Genomic DNA, 17,175 nt, shown 5'->3' with positions numbered 1-17,175 from the left:
ACATGATAGATCTGGAAAAGACATGAAAGAAGACAACTCTGGACTAACAGAGACATAAATTCGTACAATAGTTTACACAATCTCAGATGATGATTCATATAGACCCATACGACAAAGGCATAATCTCGTATGACACTTTCCACAGAACCATACGACAACTAATAACAAATAATCTTCTATTGATCTGACTCATACGATAATTAACATAGAACAAGATGATAAACTAGCTTTCTCATACGACTGATGACAAAGTAGAGACAAAATTTTGACTTTGATATATTTTTTATCAATGATGTTTGATGTTTTGGTTATGATTTCCAGTTTTATATGTCTGAGTTTCTATTTTAGGGATGAAAACACAACAAACATGCAATATGATAAGTGACCTCAAGCACATCATACTAAATCCTAAGGAAGTTGGATAAGAGAGAAAACCTTTGCTTGCAAACTTAGGTACACAGCCAATAGCTAATCAGAATACGGTCTGTGAGTCTCATGCAATGGATTCTCAATGCTGTATTATCTAACTCCAAACACTAATGGAGGCATGATATGGCAAGTGTCTTAGGAGAGTTTGTTGGCAATTGACACTCAATTGGTTGGTTTTCAATATATTGTCATTAATGGCAACAAGGTAATTTATTTTGGCTTCATATTTTGGGTTAGTTGTGTACCGATAGGCACTTCACAGACACTACACTGGAACCGAAACTAATAGGTTGGAAGGAATTCTTTAGTTATAGGCAATGCAAGTCGACATGGTTTAGAATCAGGTTATCGATATTGGAGGCTAACATCTTTTGGATCCGGTGTTTGTAATTGTTTTTGATATTCATGTATTTATGTTATCTAGCCGACATGTATATTGATATTGTAGTTATCTTTGTAAGCCGACATAAGGTATGATAAATTGTAAAGGGCATATAGGTTAGTTGGTTAGATCATTTTGAAAAAGAGAGATCATTATATATGCATAAGGAAGGAAATAATGAAGGTGATGAGAAATATATGAGAGAGATTATGTATGTGAGGATATTTTTGTAAAGGGTTATTCCAGTATAGGGTCAAAGGTTTCAGACTGGAACAGACAAAGCTTAATCAGAACTGTATTCAGGCATAGAAGATGCTATCTTTATAGTTCAATCATTTCTCTAGATTGTAGTATGGATGTGTATGTAGTTAGTGAGGCTCCTTTTGTGATTGAGAAGTGTGCTCTAGGCTGTAAACCTTCTTACAAGTGCAGGCCCCTATATTTTATAATATCTCTTCATATGGCTAGTGGATTGATATTGTGGGTCATAAATCCCACCATGGTTTTTCCTCTTTGAAGTTTTCCGCGTATAATTTTGTGTGTTATGGTATTCATTTATGTGATTGGATTAATGGTTGCTTTACTTCTTTCAATTCTATATGTATCGGTATACCAATTGGTGTATGCATGTTTTAATAAGGTTAAAATTGATTTTTCCTATAGAACACTGATTCACCCCCCCTCTCAGTGTTATTGGATTCCAGCAGAGTTACTATCTCTCTTTCACAAAGATTATCCCCGTTTTGGAGGTGAATCAGGTAGCTTATATCTTAGGGTTCGTAGTAAGGATTTTCGTTTGGAATTACCCCTTGCAGTTGTGGAAGCACAATTGAGGCCTATAGCCCAGCAAGGTACCAAAACAAGTAGTCACGCAAGTGTGATTAAGATCGTGAGGCCTTAATAAATGTTCGATATGGGAGAACTCAAATAATCCCATCCTCTAAGACTTTAATCCTGAGAGGCCTATTTTTTAGAGTGAGTCAGAAAGCTTAGGTCTAGCTGCACTCACTTGGGTCGTTTTCACAAGGTGATTACTTTTTCCCACTGTGACAGGCCTGCTAAAGGTATTCAAATCTCAAACATAGAAGCACTTCAAGGGTCGGGATTTCTGATTGTCCATACGGACAAGAGCATACTCTCCTACCTTTTAGACACCTTCTAAAGCATAGAAAACAAGATTGTTCATTTACCAATAGAAAATTAAGTGTGCCTAGAAAAATTTAAGAAGACACAAAGTTTGGTTGAGTTCCCTTAGGCAACCTGCAAAACAAATACATTAGTAATCATGTTGTTTTGGAGTAATTGATTCTTTAGCTAGCGTAATCTTGGACAAAATGTTATGTAGAAAACCAGTCAGGCTACTAGAAAACTCACAATTAGACTAGGGTTAGCATTAGTAATGGCAATATTTAAGCACAAAAATCCTAAAATACAATCTATTTTGGAATGATAGAAGGAGAAAATCGTACGAGTATCTTCATGTGATAGTACGAGTATTCCCACATACCCGCACGAGTGCATAAAGAAACTCGTACGGTACTGTAAAGGTACTCGTATGAGATTCTGAAGTAGATACACCCAAAAACCCATGAGATTGAAGATTTTGATGATGTAAGAGGCCAAAAATGATATTTCTGGCCTCGCGGTGGGCGCCAAAATGTCATGTGTGTGAAGTAGGGTACGTGCAGTTGCAACACAAACACTCAATAGACTATTACAAGCATGGTTAGAAAATTGAAATCAAATGAAAGATAAACCATGACAAAGTGACCTATCACCTCCTAAGAGATGTGAATGTGGATTTTCTCTCAGATCTAGATGAGCAATCCCAGTGACTTGACTACACTAAGATGGAGGATTTAAAAGGATATGATGTGCAAGCTAGATGAATGTATGATTAAACTAGATTGATCCAAGAAGCTAATTATGCTAATGATATGCATGATTGGACTAGTTGATGATACCATTAAGCTAGATGAGAGATTGATTATGCTATATGATTAAATAATTATGCTAGAATATGATCAAATTAAGCTAGATATAAGATTCATTTGCCTATAATAGCAATGCTTAAATAATATGCAAGAAGTGATATGCCTATAATAACAATGCTTGAAATGAGATGAGATGGGATCCTTTGGGCTCCAAAATGGAGGATATTTATAGGATTTCCAAGGCCAGGGGTGAGGTTGTAGTACCCCTACTCATTTGAACTCATTAGACTCATATTTTATTTTTGTTTATTTTTAGTGGATACATTACCATGATGTGTTATTCAGATTTTTATGACATTATTTCATGCTTTATCTGGATATGAGATGCATAATTTATTTGCAATATTACAGTACTTGTGATTAATGGCATTTTATGGATTATTGCTATATGCTAATACTTTACTTTATCTATGCAATGTGGAATTATATGTTGTGTGTCTGAGAATGTATTGGATGCAAGGGGATGATTTTCCTTCACTCATTTTGGTGAGACAGGGAATGTCACAATTCTCCTTCATCGGTGTGTATGTCATGTTTTCTATATAGTATATATGCATGTGTGGTTCGGTGATGTAGGATATTGCAGGTACAAGTACCGGGTAGGTACGGGGTATCATCTCCACTTGGCTTCACAGGTATGAGCGTGCCTTATATTTTTCGATGGAAGTGGAGGAGATAGTAGTTGACCCTATTTTACTCAGTTATACTCGTGTGAGTGTCGTCAGTTGGTCGTCCTGTTAGTTTGTTCGGCCTTCGTATTTTGTCGTTTGATCTTTTTATGAGTATTTGCTTGAGATTTGTTCAGTTTGTGTATTTTTAGTGGATTTAATTAATTAATTAATTAAATTTATGGATTTATCTCATAGTTGGTATTCTTGTGAATTATGTATTTTATGCATTGAGATTATAAATTTAGTTAATTAAAAGAAATTATTAAATTAAGTTGCAAGCTGCATGATATTAGAAATATATTGTATTCAAATTTTACTGGAAAAATAAATTAGATTAATTACATTTATTGTTTCCTAGAATTTGAAATAAATAAATGAATAAAAGAATTAATTAGAATTAAAGTATTGCTTTAATTTCTTTATTTAGAAAATTAATTAATTTGCATGAGAAAAGAAAAGATAAAATAATGATTTTTAGTTATTGCATGTTAGCTTATCTTTTGTTATAAAATTAGAAAATAAAATAAAATTGCTTTTATTCTAAATTTAGGTTTTTGAGAAAAAGCTATTCAACCTAGAATTTTAGTTTAAATAGGGGAATAGGTCTTTATTTTAGATACATAGGAAACAAGTCAGGGATTTAGGTGAAGAAATTTATTTGGAAGCTTGTTGAAAAGATTAGGGCTCTTCTAAAGATTTCTTTTAAGAAAGCTATACCAGGTTGGGTGGCTTCTTTTGATTGTTGTTTTAAGAAAATATTTCTATTTCTTCTATCTTTCTGAATGATGTGTGTGTTAAGATGTTTATCATATCCTGTATGTATATTTCTTGTTCTTAGCTACAGTCCATTCCTGATGTTAATTTCTAGTTTATGAAAAGAAATTATTTCCCGAGTGTTTGTGGATTTGATTTTGAGAAAATTGGGAGTTTATTATGGCAAATTTTACCAAGATTTTATTATGCATGGAAATGGCAAGATTTGGGAGGAATGGGATTTACCAGAGAAATCGTTCCCTCTTGTTTGATTTTGTTCTGAGATTGGGCTATGGCAGTCTTTGTTTAATAATTGGATCTCTGTGAAATGGTTTATTAACTTTAGAAAATAAATTTAATTATTAATTAAATTTATTGGGATATATAAGTCTTCGAAAATTAATTTATTTAATTTTTGAAAAAAAAAAATGTATAATAAAATTCCGTGAGAGAGAATTTTCATTGGTATTGGAAATTTATTTTTATTGTATTTAGCAAAGGAAATTAATTAAAAAAAAATTAATTAAAAAATAAAAATAAATAAATGAATAAAAACCCATCGGTAGCCACTATCGGCGGTAGTACGGCTACCGTACGGTAGCACGGCTACCGTATGGTAGCAATACTACCGACGATAGTAGGCTACCAGCGGTAGCATCTGCTACCTACAATAGCATCTGCTACCTACGATAGCAACTACTACTGGCGGTAGCACCATCTGGTACCTACAATAGCACCTGCTACCATGCGGTAGCAGTGCTACCGATGGTAGCATGTGTTACCATTCACGGAGTAGAAGGTCATAATTAAATTCGCTTTTTTTCCAGTTGTATTTCATGTAAACCAAAATATGAAATTTTGGATTTCTGTGTAGTTATTTAATTTGATTCTTTTTAAAATAAATTTATTATATATGATATATATATATATATATATTCATATATATAAGTTTATTTTATTATGGGCATTATATTTGGTATCAGAGCCCAAGTTTCAACACTGGGTACTCTGGGTTTGTAGTGTGCCTTTCAATTGACCATCTTGTTTAGGTCTTAATGTTTGTGTTTCCCTTGTTTTGTCCTTGCCGTAGATTTGAACCATTTTCTCTATTTATGGTACCAGGTCATGGCTAGGTAAGCTAGAGGAGGTGGCCATACAGGTGGTTGTAAAGGAGGCAGAGGTGGAGGATAGGGCCATGGTTCTGACCATCACAATCCTTCACCACCACCCACTCATGTGAGTGTTGAGCTAGAACAGTCCGTCCATCAGGACCCGAAATAGTCTGTTCATCAGAATTCTCAGCATGTAGGAGAGCAGGTTCCCGAAAGGGAAGAGCTGAGACAAATGTTTCAGGAGGTTTTGGCTAGGTTAGGCCAAAGGCTTGAGTTTGAGCAGCCTATTCATGCTCAGGTTGAGGAGCCGCTTCAGCAGGTTCAAGAGAGAGAGAGAGAGAGAGAGAGAGAGAGAGAGATCACCCTGGAGGAGGGAGATTCCAGCTGTCTGAGACCCACCTTCCTTGGGTCACATAAAGGACTTGATGAGGTCCAATCCTCCTTACTTTGATGGTATGGGTACCGGTCTTGAGGCAGAGACCTGGCTCATCGATTTGGACTGGTGTTTCACCATGTTTCCATATAGTAACAACACCAAGGTGAGATGTGCTATTATGCATCTCAATAATTTTTCTTCGATTTGGTGGATATTAGAGGAGGAGAAAATCGATGTATGCATTAACACCGTAACATGGGAGCTATTTTTGGAGAGATTTAGGGCATGATTTCTCTCACCCCAGTGGAGGCAGACTCGAGTAGATGAGTTCTACGCCTTGCATCAATATGGGATGACAGTAGACCAGTATGAGTAAAGGTTCTATGAGCTCAAACAATATGCTGGGATTGGTAATGATGAGGCTATGCTTGTTCAACACTTCTTGAGAGGTTTGAATGACCACATTAGTGGGGGAGTGAGGGTGTTTGATCCACCTTTAGTTGAGATAGCCATGGTGAAAGACAAATTGGTTGAGTTGAACCTTAGCCGTGCATTTGGTGGTCAAACAGGTGTGCAGATAGGGAGTACACCTTCTAGTCGGAATAGAGCTCAGGGAAATCAGTCTTAGTCAGCTGCACCATTTAGGACCCCTCAGACACCCGCTAAGGGTGGACAACAACAACAAAAATCGTCAAAACCAAAACAGTTCCAGAGCCAGCAAGGTGGCAACTCTCAATATAAGAACAGGAATTAGTAGAAGGGCAAACAAGGCCCTATAGGGTAGTCCTCATAGATTGCATCTCACGCCCCTAGCCAGGGAAGCTTCCAGCAATCTAGTGGGCTGACAGGGAATAGAGGAGCTTGCTTCTCTTGTGGATAGTTTGGTCATAGAGCCGCGTAGTGCCCTCTGGGTTTACACAATATAGGTAATCAGAGGCCAACAACATCTGAACTTATAGTGGGAGATGTAGGGAGATCTCATAGAGTGTTTGCAGTGGTAGATGATCACCAAGTTGATCATCAGGGTACAATCATTGAGGCAGCAGGTATGTTGCATGGAATCCCTATCTCTATACTTTTTGATTCCAATGCTTCAGATTCTTTCATTTCTTCATCCATTGTGGAGCAGTGCGGACTCATGTCTGCTAAGCAGGTGGATAGGTGGCAAGTAGAGTTGGCAACAAGTGTCTGTGTTTCTGTAGATGCTTTCATTCCCAGTTGTAAGTTGGACCTAGGAACCATAGCTACCTCTGTTGACCTTCGAGTTATTCCTTTGGGTTCTTGTGGGGTTGTGTTGGGGATGGATTGGCTATCATCTCACAGTGCTCATGTAGATTGTCGCAACAAGATAGTGGAGTGTTTGGATGACCTTGGCAGAGAAGTAGAGATTGTGGGAGTTCAAAGATCGATATCCCTATGTATGATCTCTGCTATGAAACTTAAGCGGTACATGCATAGAGGGTGTCATCTTTTTGCAGTTTCTCTTGAGGATGTGGATGAGTCAGAGAGTCGAGAAATCACTCTTGATAGTCACCCCATTCTAGGAGAGTATGCTGATGTGTTTCCATTGGATATTCCTGGTATGCCTTCGTAGCGAGACATAGACTTTTGTGTCAATTTGGTTCCAGGTGCAGAACCTATTTCAAGAGCTCCATATCGGATGACTACTCAGGAGTTAAGTGAGTTGAAATTGCAGATAGAATAATTGTTGGCTAAGGGATTCATTCATCCTAGTGTTTCTCCTTGGGGTGCACCTGTTATCTTCGTTAAGAAGAAAGATGGTTCTCTTCAACTATGCATTGATTACTGATAGCTGAATAAGGTAACCGTCCAGAATAGATATCCATTGCCTTGTATAGATGACCTTTTTGATCAGGTTAAGGGAGCCAAGGTGTTCTCTAAAATTGATTTGAAGTCTGGATACCATCAGTTGCACATTCAAGATATAGACATTCATAAGACAACATTTCATACTCGTTATGGTCACTATGAGTTCACAGCGGTGCCATTTGGGTTGACGAACATGCCTTCATTTTTCATGAGCCTAATGAATGGGGTTTTTCGCACCTACCTTGACCATTTCATCATTGTATTCTTGGATGACATTCTTATTTATTCTAGATCTATGGAAGAGCATGAGGGTCACTTACGTTAGGTATTGCAGTGCTTGAGGGAGAATCAACTATATGCCAATTTGGCAAAGTGTGACTTCTTCCAGACTAAGGTGAACTATCTTGGTCATGTGGTTTCAGGAGAAGGTATATCTGTGGATCCTTCAAAGATCCAAGCCATTGTTGATTGGCCAGTGCTGACCAACATTTCAGAAGTTAGGAGTTTTATGGGTTTGGCTGGATATTGCCATCACTTTGTTGAAGGCTTTTCCTGGATAGGACACCTGATTACTTCTCTTCAGAGAAAAAGGAAGAAGTTTGTTTGGTCAGAACAGTGTGAAGCAGCTTTTAGGACCTTGAAGGAACTCCTTGTCACTGATCCGATTTTGGCAGTTCCTGATCCATCTAGAGATTTTATGATATGCATAGATGCCTCTTTGGAAGGTATAGGTGCAGTGCTTATGAAGGATGGACATGTGGTTTCTTATGAGTCTCGCAAACTCAGGAACCATGAGTTAAACTATCCAGTTCACGATTTAGAGTTGGAAGCTGTAGTTCATGTTTTAGTTAGATGGCGGCATTTCCTATTAGGGCATCCGTTTGAGCTGCACAGTGATCACCGTAGTCTGCAGTATATATATCCACGCAGATGAACTTGAATGCTCGACAATAGAGATGGATGGAATTCTTCTGCGAGTATGATTTTGAGGTTTTTTATATTCAGGGGAAAGAGAACATAGTGGCAAATGCTTTGAGTCATAGGCAGCATGAAGTTTCAGCATTGTCCCTTGGAGTAGACTTGAGAGAGAATCCTTGGAGTTCTTTCTCAGGATACTTGGTATTAGGATGTTAGAGCTATGATAGAGTCTGGAAGGCCTTTAGAGGGTAGATTTTCTAGATATAACCTTGAGGCAGATGGACTTCTTCATCACCATGGACAGATCTATGTACCTCCTTTTGAGGGTCTTCATGTTTTGATCATGACTAAGGCCCATCATGCACCTTATTCATCACATCCAGGTGTCAAGAAGATGCACGCGGATCTTAGAAAAATTTATCATTGGGCTGGTATGAAACGCGACATTTTTGATTTTGTGTCGAAGTGTTTAGAGTGTCAGCGGGTGAAGGCAGAGCATCAGCACCCAGTAGGGCTTTTACAGCCTAATTTGGTACCAGATTGGAAATGGGATATCATTTCCATGGATTTCATTGTTGGTTTTCCTAGCTCTTTGCCTCGTCATGATGCTATCATGGTCATTGTTGACAGATTGACTAAATTTGCTCATTTTGTTCCTATTCGAGCTTCCTATAAAACATCAGTAGTGACACGAGTCTTCTTGGAAGATGTAGTGAGATTGCATGGGATTCTGAGGTGGATCATATCTGATAGAGATCATGTCTTTACCTCAGCATTGTGGACCTCACTTCAGCATGCTTTGGGGACTCAGTTGAACTTTAGTTCAACTTATCACCCAGAGATAGATGGTCAGACAAAGCGAGTGAATCAGGTGTTAGAGAACATGCTTCGCATGTATGTAATGGACCAACAGTTGCACTGGGAGGACTATATCTATCTAGTGGAGTTTTCTTATAATAATGGATATCATAGCTCCATAGGTATGTCCCCCTTTCAGGCATTGTATGGTCATCCTTTCCGCACTCCTTTGAGTTGGGATTGGCTAGAGAACAGGGTGCTTATAGGACCAGATATTCTTCTGGAGATGGAGCAACAGGTAAAGCAGATTCGTGAGCATTTGGTAGCTGCATAGGATAGGAAGAAGAAGTATGCAGATGCTCATAGGGTAGATCGTCAATTTTTTGTTGGCAACCGTGTGTTCCTAAGAGTGTGTCCACGGAAGAGTCTGATCTATTATGGAAAGGGTTCTAAGTTGGCACCTCGGTTTGTTGGACCTTTTGAGATCCTAGAGAGGATAGGACCTATTGCCTACCATCTAGCCTTGTCACCGAGTTTATCCTGCATCCATGATGTTTTCCATGTTTAGTTATTCAACCATATCATCCTAATGTGACACATGTTCTTGATTGGAACTCTTTGCAGATCGAGGATGGGCAACTTTCCATGGAGCCCATGCACATTCTTCAACATCGGGATTTGATCCTCAAGGGTCGCACCATCAACCAGGTAAGGGTTCTATGGGACCCAAATGATGAGACCTCAACGACTTGGGAGGATGCAGTGAAGATGAGAGAGCTATATTCTTATTTATTTTAGGCTTCCAAGAGTAAGCCTAGTTTTGGGGGGGAGAATGTAGTACCCCTACTTGTTTGAACTCATTAGATTCATATTTTATTATTATTTGTTTTCAGTGGATACATTACCATGATGTGTTATTCAGATTTTTATGACACTATTTCATGCTTTACCTGGATATGAGATGCATAATTTATTTGCAGTATTTCAGTACTTGTGATTAATGGCATTTTATGGATTATTGCTATATACAGACACTTTACTTTATCTATGCAATGTGGAATTATATATTGTGTGTCTGAGAATGTATTGGATGCAAGGGGATGATTTTCCTTCACTCATTTTGGTGAGACAGGGAACATCATGATTCTCCTTCATCAGTGTGTTTGTCATGTTTTCTATATAGTATATATGCATGTGTGGTTCGGTGATGCAGGATATTGCGGGTACAAGTACCAGGTAGGTACAGGGTATCATCTCCACCTGGCTTCACAGGTCTGAGCATGCCTTATATTTTTCGATGGAAGTGGAGGAGATAGTAGTTGACCCTATTTTACTCAGTTACACTCATGTGAGTGTCGTCAGTTGGTCGTCCTGTCAGTTTGTTTGGCCTTCGTATTTTGTCATTTGATCTTTTTATGAGTATTTGCTTGAGATTTGTTCAGTTTGTGTATTTTTAGTGGATTTTATTAATTAATTAAATTTATGGATTTATCTCATAGTTGGTATTCTTGTGAATTATGTATTTTATGCATTGATATTATAAATTTAGTTAATTAAAAGAAATTATTAAATTAAGTTGCAAGCTGCATGATATAAGAAATATATTTTATTCAAATTTTAGTGGAAAAATAAATTAGATTAATTGCATTTATTGTTTCCTAGAATTTTAAATAAATAAATAAATGAATGAATAAAAGAATTAATTAGAATTAAAGTATTGCTTTAATTTCTTTACTTAGAAAATTAATTAATTTGCATGAGAAGAGAAAAGAAAGAATAATGATTTGTAATTATTGCATGTTAGCTTATCTTTTGTTATAAAATTAAAAAATATAATAAAATTGCTTTTATTCTAAATTTAGGTTTTTGAGAAAAAGTTATTCAACCTAGAATTTTAGTTTAAATAGGGGAATAGGTCTTTATTTTAGATACACAAGAAACAGGTCAGGGATTTAGGTGAAGAAATTTATTTGGAAGCTTGTTGAAAAGATTAGGGCTCTTCTATAGATTTCTTTTAGGAAAGCTATACCAGGTTGGGTGGCTTCTTTTGATTGTTGTTTCAAGAAAATGTTTCTATTTCTTCTATCTTTCTGAATGATGTGTGTGTTAAGATGTTTATCATATCCCGTCTGTATATTTCTTGTTCTTGGCTACAATCCATTCCTGATGTTAATTTCTAGTTTATGAAAAGAAATTATTTCTTGAGTGTTTGTGGATTTGATTTTGAGAAAATTGGGAGTTTATTATGGAAAATTTCGCCAAGATTTTTATTATGCATGGAAATGGCAAGATTTGGGAGGAATGAGATTTACTAGAGAAATCATTTCCTCTTGTTTGCTTTTGTTCTGAGATTGGGCTATGACAGTCTTTGTTTAATAATTAGATCTCTATGAAATGATTTATTAACTTTAGAAAATAAATTTAATTATTAATTAAATTTATTGGGATATATAAGTCTTGGAAAATTAATTTATTTAATTTTTGAACAAAAATATATATATATATATAATAAAATTCTGTAACAGAGAATTTTCATTGGTATTTGGAAATTTATTTTTATTGTATTTAGCAAAGGAAAATAATTAAAAATAATAATAATAAAAAATAAATAAAAAAATAAAAACCCATCGGTAGCCGCTACCGCACGGTAGCAGTACTATCGATGGTAGTATGCTACCGGTGGTAGCATCTGCTACCTACGGTAGCACTTGCTACCGTGAGGTAGCAGTGCTACCGATGGCAACACATGTTACCGTGCAGGGAGCAGAAGGTTGTAATTAAATTCGCTTTTTTTCCAATTGTATTTCGTGTATACCAAAATATGAAAATTTGGATTTCTATGTAGTTATTTAATTTGATTCTTTTTAAAATAAATTTATTTTCTGTGTGTGTATGTGTGTGTGTGTGTGTGTGTGTGTGTGTGTGTGTGTGTGTGTGTGTGTGTGTGTGTGTGTGTGTGTGTGTGTGTGTGTGTGTGTATTCATATATATAAGTTTATTTTATTATGGGCATTACAGAGGTGGCAGGAATCAATGGTTAAAATTGAGTATGAAGATATCAAGGGTCAAATTTGACGAGGTTGGAGGGAGGGACACTTGTCATCTATGTGGTGACAAGTGTCAAGGAATCTTGCTCACAAGAGAGAAAGTGTCCAAGGGAGGAGACGTGTTATAAGTTCCATGTGTCTCAAGGGGAGAATATCCAACCCATAGGAGGTTAGGATAAGGAGGTTAGGATGAGGAGGTTAGGATGGGGTTAGCTTAACCCAGGATTAGGTGGAATGGGTTAGGTTAGGGGTGGTTAGGTTAGATGGTTAGAAGTTAGGAGCCATGTGGGAAATTTGAATTTAAAAATTCAAATAATAGGAAAAGGCTAATTAACTTTCAACAACTCATAAATCGATTTGTTTTAATTAATTAGGGGATTAGAAGAATGAATTAAATGGGGAGAGGATTAATTAATTTATATTAATTAATTAAAGGGGACTATTAAAATGAACTTATTAAATAAATCCTTAGATTTATTAATAAGAAGGTGAATAGGGAATTTAATCAAATTGCTAATGAATTCAATTAAATTGGGAATGGGGATTAATTAAATAATTTCTTATTTAATTAATTATCTTCAGACCATTTTTAGGTGCATACAGTTATCATTAGACATGCATACAATGGTGAATGGAAATGATAATTGGATGCATATATTTTGTGTAGGCTAATAATAATGCACCCAAAAAAAAATTTGATATTTTATTGAGTGTTAACTAAATAAGTTAAAATTTCTAAATATATAAGTTTCAGATTCAATTCAGGGAGCTTGGAGTGTGTTCTTCTCATGGATTGTAATGATCATGGTAATGATGTTATAATGATGCTATCATAGTTCACACTCTTTCACCTAATGATCACGTTACCTTTGTTTCTCTTTGTTTAGTGAATGAAGACACGTAATGATTTGGGGTTATGATTCCAAATTATTGTATTCTACTCACAATAGAACATGATAGCATTATAGGTCTACTAATCCCATCAACGCATAAATTTGTTTGGTTGTTGACTATATGTACTAAACAATAGAATTTATGAACAAAAGATTAATAAAAATGTCACATCTTCACAACTTTCTATGCCATGTAGCAATATTATACAAATTATTCACAATAGATTTCATGCATCTCAAACTTTTCGTAAAACTTCCTCCAATATTTTTAGGCATTCTTCCCCATGCTCCACATTACAGCCTATGACAACACACCATCAACAAGAACACGATGCTTGCGTCCCTTGTTGCATTCATTTTTTTTTCTTTTTAACTTAACCAACAACAATTGCAAACACGCACAATATGATAGTTATGCAACACAACATATATAATGCATGAAAAGTGGCAATAAAATGTAATGAAAAATAACAGGAAAAAATTAGGGAAAAAATAATGGAATTTATTTGTTTCTTATGTGTGATATTTTTTTGGCAATCTAAAAATTGTTAAATGATGGATTAAACCTATTTACTGGTGTGAGATAGGTTTTCTGTAAATTGTGGAAAGATAAGTCCACAATAAAAAAATCCTATCAGCTAATTAGTTAATTTGGGTGAGATTTAAATAGCACATTTTGAGCATTTACTATCTAGGTCGTGGTTGTTAGAAAATGTTGTCACTGATGTCAACTAGGGTTGTAGATGAGTTCCAGAATGAAATAAATTGCAGATGTGCCCAAAATGTTGTATTCATGTGTTGCAAAGATTTCGACATGACAGGGTAATTGTCTTAGCGACAATGGTTAACGCTGGGATATTTTTTGCCATTTTGCGGTTAACATTTTCTATTGAACTAACTCTTGTACGAAATCATGAAATGCTATTATGTCTATTAGGCCCACTTCTCTCATGCGTCCATAGGTATCCATGTAGCAACAATTTATTTGTCTTCTCAGACCATGATTTTTTCATATGGGGCCTGCTTTGCCCATGTGTCAGTAGGTACCCATTTGACGGGAGCTGATTCGTCCACCTTGGTGATGAGTTGTTCTTGTGGAGTCCCTTTTTTTTTTGGCATAACTTCTTCTTTCACTAAGACCCCTTCTATCTCCTATCGAGCTTCATTGTTATACCATTGTCAATGTGACACATAAACTATCACATCAACAAAGGTTTTTGTTGTGTCATGGCTTAAACGTTTTGGTTGACCTAGCTCCTTGCAATTCAGCAAAACCATTAACCACAGGGATTTTTTGCAGTTTTGCTGATCAAACTTGTGGTTGACCAAGGCTCTTTGCGAAATAAAAAATATGATAGAGACCGCATGGTAAAAGGTAATTGTGTCATTGCTATTTCATGAGATGACCTCCAAGGCAAACCATGTGGTTTATGATATAGCAATAGAGAAAAATATGTTGTTGGTTGATTTTGCGATTTTGTAGGCTAATTGCTAGGAAAGACCAAACCACATATGGAGTGGTGAAACAGGATATGTGAACACGAGAGGTGAAGCTAGTGGTTTTGTTGATTCACAAAAAGATAATCAAGTCAAGGGAAACTGCCAGTGACAGCGAAAAAGAGTGTTTTGATGTTGTGGTTTGGCAGGAAGGTTTAACCTAACCACTAGGGGTTTTGTCATACATCGAAAAGGGTTGTTCAAATGATGCCCCACCATCTCGCGACATGAAGGATTGCAAAAGTGTTGTCTTGCAGGGTAAGAAACACAAATATGGTTGATGCACCCCATTATCTTGCACCATGTAAGATGGTAGTGTGATGGTCTTGTGGGGAAACATAATTATGAAAGAAGGGGCGAATCCCACTATCTTGTAGCTAGAAAATTGGAGGAAAAGGATCTCACGGGGTGAGTTAAGAAGTAAAACGGTGTAGAAGCTTGCCATCATGTTGGCATGGTTTGTGAAGCAAAGAAAGGTTTTAGGTCAGTGTAACGATATGGTATCTTAGTGATAAAAACCTAACTGCAGGTTTTGATCAAATAAGAGGTCTTTGATGACTCCAACGTGACCCGATAAAAAAATGGTCCACGTGGGTAGTTTAATCTAGTTGACCTAATGATATGGAGCATGCAGAATGAAGGAAAGCCCATCTAAATGACAAAAGACATTGCTTACAGAGAGAGGTGTACTTTAATAGGTTAGATTTCTATCTAATCTGAGCAAGTTGAGAGGAAATGAAGTTGAATTTAATAGAGGCCCTGTTGCAATTCGTTGAGAGGCACAAGAATATCCATGATAGAGATATCAGACCAAGGATCACTAAATATAGTAATCTATGCTTAGAGATGTAATCTGAATGTAGAAAATCACCAGGAGAGAACATTTATGAATGACGATCCTATTTGATGGAAAATAATTGTACAAAGAATCCAATAAGATTATAGATATGATTTCTCAGAAGCTCGAGAAGATCAAATTTTGAATTCTTTTGGAGGGAAATCTTGCATGTACACAGATGACCGAAAAGAAGGTTTTGATAAGATGAGATAGAGGTAGGTAATGATGATGAGCTGGCCAAGATAATAAGGTGAATTATGAATGAAAAAATAGAGTGTGCATTTCAAGTGAGTTGGGTTGGCATAGCTTAGTTAGAAATGTTGTTGGTAAGGTGGAGAGCTGAGAGAAATATAGATCCAAAGAGAGAAGTATAGAGGGTTGTTGAACAGAAAGGAAAATATTCTCAGAAAGGAAGTAAAGATAAGAAGAGTTAGTAGTCCAATCTAAAAAGCTGGAGGAGAGTGTATAGTTGGAGTAGCAGAAAAGAGAGGTGTGATTGCAAAGAAGAAATATAGCAGAAAAGAGTCAGGGGAGTGTGTGCTTCTTGAGAAAGTGAGAATGCAGATAAGAAAGAATATGGGAAATATCTGTATGTGTGAAAGAAAGGGATGCATGTAAAGAGAAGAAGAGAAGTCATAAAAAATACAAAAGAAGACTTTGAGCAAAGGCTAGTAATGAGTTGCAAAGATTAGAAGGCAGGAGAAAAGCATTGAAGGGTTAACATAAGAGAGCAACATTGTATGTATGTCCATTAGAGTTTAAGGTGTTACAAAACTCATTTGTAACAAGGCTTTTCATTGTATTAAGAAATCTTATTGTATCTTTGTAAATATCTAAGTAGGTGCTCAGAGTAGGGGTAGGTGCTCCTTTGGGTTGGTGCCCATAAAATGCAAGGGTTGATGCCCTAAAACATTTTGTAATCATTTTTTCATTGTGAGGCTGGATTGGAGCAGTAGACTCTAGTAGCATTTATCACCGAGTTTTTTCCCCACCATGGGTTTTCCTTGTATATCTTTGTGTTATGTGGCTTGCCTCTTATGTGCATGTGATTTAATCTATTTGTTTATTAGTGTTGGAAAAATTTGATTTAAAGTTCTTAAATTTTAATTATCACTGATCACCCACCCTCTCAGTGATCTATTGTGTTCCTTCAATTGGTATCAGAGCCCTAGGTTCCCAATTAGATAAGCTTTCTCTGGCTTGGGTAAATTTTGGTGTGTGAACACAATGGTGATGTATGAGTCATCCTTTATTGGTGTACCAATATTGATGGCATACACTATGCCATTTGGAGCTCAAGAATAGAAGTCTACTTGTGCTCCTTAGGTTATGATGTCTGGAAGTTTGTTAAGAATGGATACTCTATCCCTGCTAGTCCTCCAACTGATCCTAATGCTAAAAGAGAATATGAATGCAATGTTGAAGCTAAGAAGGTTATTCTCAGTGGACTATCTAATGAAGTGTCTTTGAAGGTCAAGAAGTGTAAGTCTACAAAGGACATATGGAATAGGTTGAAGCATATCTATGGAGAAGAGCCTAGTACTATTGGATCGGACTGTGGAAGGAAGCAGAATAAGAGAGTAGACAAATGTGTAAATAATAGACCTAGATTAGTTAGTTGTAGCAGTAGAGATGAAG

This window comes from Cryptomeria japonica, chromosome 9 (genome assembly GCF_030272615.1).
Source record: "Cryptomeria japonica chromosome 9, Sugi_1.0, whole genome shotgun sequence".
NCBI lineage: Eukaryota > Viridiplantae > Streptophyta > Pinopsida > Cupressales > Cupressaceae > Cryptomeria > Cryptomeria japonica.
This window is presented reverse-complemented; position numbering follows the sequence as displayed.